The following is a 3,018-nucleotide window of genomic DNA, read 5'->3' on the forward strand; positions in this document are numbered from 1 at the left end:
CTTCTCGCATGCGTCATGAAGATTTTCTTTCCCGCCCTTGCGTCCAGCACGGGCTTCAACTATGTCCGCAGATACTGTATATTACAGGAGCGGAATCGTTGTTCTTCTCCCAACATCAGCATTTTCTTCAGCTAATGTTAGTGGGGCAGGTGGCCCGAACCTTAGAGGGTTGCGCCTATACTCATAGAATCTGGAGTTACAATAATGTGACTATTGTTCTATTTCGTATAGGCTTCGTCCTCTAAGGGTTGTCGCTAGTGGGTTAGGGCGAAGCTGATGTAGTCAATGCCACCTCCAACACAAGGTGCACAAGCAGAACATAGACTAATTCCTCTCCTTATTTGCACTGACAAGTCAATGTATCAGATAATATATTATTTTGATAAAAAACCGGTCATGATTATGAGTTGGCCTAATACTGATTGTAAGGCCCAAATCATGATTGTGGGAGTGCATTATTAGTGGTAAATTGTTATCATGATTAACAAACGTGGGACACCCGCATTCCTCTCAGCCACCAGTGCCGGAGGGATGGGGACAGCAGGAAAAACACACATGCAACGGCGCATCATTTGCTGTTGAGTGAGGCTAGGACCGAGTGAGTCATGGAGGACTCAGACATATCACGCAGATAGAAACGGATGAATGGGCATGGAGATGCCCATGCCCATGTCCTCGCGCCACGGCAGTTGCCAGGGGGGCCCCGCCAGCAGCTGAAACAGAGTCGGGAACCAGGATGTGCTCGTGCGCTCCGGTGCTACTAGAATGACCGACAGATTCTCCTCCTGGATGCGTTCCAGGAGGGGAGGGATCAGAGGGAGCGGGGGAAAGGCGTGTAGGAGGGCTCTGGGCCAAGGTTGGTGGGAGAAGGCGTCGACCCCAAGGGGTGGATTGTCCCGTGTGTTCAAGGAAAACCACAGTGCGCACTGTGTTCTCTTGTGAGGCGAACAGATCCACTTCTGCTCTCCACAGACGTAAACCACTCGTGGTGATGCACATATTCCAACACGTGCTTGACCGTCAGCATGAGGAATGGTCGCTCCATGATGCACCGGTTGAATTGGGACAGGTCAAGAATAGGGCGCAACCCACCCGTCTTTTTTGATGTAAGAAAGTAGCGGGAGTAAAACCCTTTGTTCTCCTCCCGTGGAGGGACGCGGGAAATGGCCCCTTTTGCTAGCAGCTCCTCTAGCTCTGACGTCAGAGAATTCTGTCTCTGCTTGAGATGACACAGTTGTCTCCAATATGCCTGCAAAGCAGGGTGGGGGGGAGGCTTTGACATCCATGAGTCCATGTGTGTCAGACTTTTCCACGCGCATGTCTGTGTGTTGCTTATTGACATGGCAAGCAGGGAGCGTGGAGCCCATTCCGCCGCTGTATGAGACATGTGATTGTGTCACACAGCCCATGGTAGGGCTGTGTCGAAAGGGCAGTGGCCGGTTGCCGCTGTGTGGGGTGAGAGCGGCCACTGGGTCAGTGTCCTCCTCATCCCGCTGGAATAGCTGGGGGGAGAAGGAGGCCTGCGCAGAACCGCTCATTGTGAGTGGGCGCTTGCTCCCGCTGTCTGCATAGTGAGAGAGTGACGGTTTGAGCCGTTTGTGGCAGAGGGGAAGACTGCCGATGCGATGCCCCTGGTCGTTCCGGAGATGGAGAGAGCCGAAGTGGGAGGGCATGGATCCCCGTCTCGAGGGCCAGTCCTCCCAGTGGGGAGTAGGGAAAACCAGCGAGAGAGTCAGCGGACTCGTGCCCGTCGGAAACGTCCTCTCCCGGCATATCCAGGATGTCCTGTCGGTCCGCCCAGCTGCCATCCCCCTCCCAGTCAACCTGGAATGCCAGAAAAGCGTCCGCCCGCCATTGTAGCTCTTTAGATGGCAGGCGGGCGCAGAACGTTTAGGAGGCCTGGGGGGTGAGAGCCGACGGCAGGATATAACCAGTCCGGCAGTTGGTGCAGAGGCGAACACCGCTGGAGGTGGAAGTCTTCATTCTACTAGCGCTGAAGAAAAACTGGGAGAAGAACAACGATTCCGCTCCTGTAACATACAGTATCTGCGGACGTGGTTGAAGCCCGTGCTAGACGCAAGGCAGCATGCGCGAAGGGATAAACCCACTAGCGACAGCCCTTAGAGGGCGAAGCCTATACGAAATAGAACAGTATGCTACAGTATGTGCAGTAAGCAGCACTGGATATTACATCAGATCTGTGAAATGTTTATGTAAGCAAGTTTGTGCTGAGGCCACATCAACAAGTGTGGTAAGGGAGAAGTGTGTAAGCAAGCATTCACAGCGAGGGGATGAGATTCACAGAGGCTCCTGAGGGAAATCACGATAAGATGGTGGATGTGCTTGGAAAGAACATTTCATTTTTTTTAGGATGAAACTGATAGATTCTAGGCTCAGCTGACTGTCCTATCCAATACTTAGTATAGGGGAATCATGTAAGAATGGAAATGGAGCATAAGAACGACATCATTTGGATTGTAAATGTCTGCTGTGTCCTGCTATCCATCATGCAGCATGTTGCTGACGGCTGAACAGTGGAATGGGTATGCAAGGTTTACAGTAAACTGGAATCACATTTGTCCTGTGCCTGAGCCAGAACATGTATAATTTGGGCTTAAAAGTCTAAATCTTAAAACCTGAATGCAAGCCATGGATAACACATCATAAGATTACGTTGATATAAATAAGTAAGCATTTGAAATTAATAATATAATGTGTAGTTTCTTTTTCTTTGTTATTTAAGTTTATTAAATCATTAATTTTTTTTTAATCATTAATTATTAATCTCTTTTTAACAACACATTTTCCCTGCTGAGGATCAATAAAGGGGTATCTTATTTTATCCTATCTTCTCACAATAAAAAAAAAACAAGACACTGTGTTGCTCAATAATGATTATATAACAGTGTTAGAATAATTACTGCTGTATTATAACTGTTATTAATGAATACAATTAAAAAGTATGTATTTTATTGTATTATTAACGTCAGGCACGCCCACATTTGGAAAGCCCATGAC

The sequence above is a fragment of the Sander vitreus genome, chromosome 6, assembly GCF_031162955.1.
Source record: "Sander vitreus isolate 19-12246 chromosome 6, sanVit1, whole genome shotgun sequence".
Classification (NCBI taxonomy): Eukaryota; Metazoa; Chordata; class Actinopteri; order Perciformes; family Percidae; genus Sander; species Sander vitreus.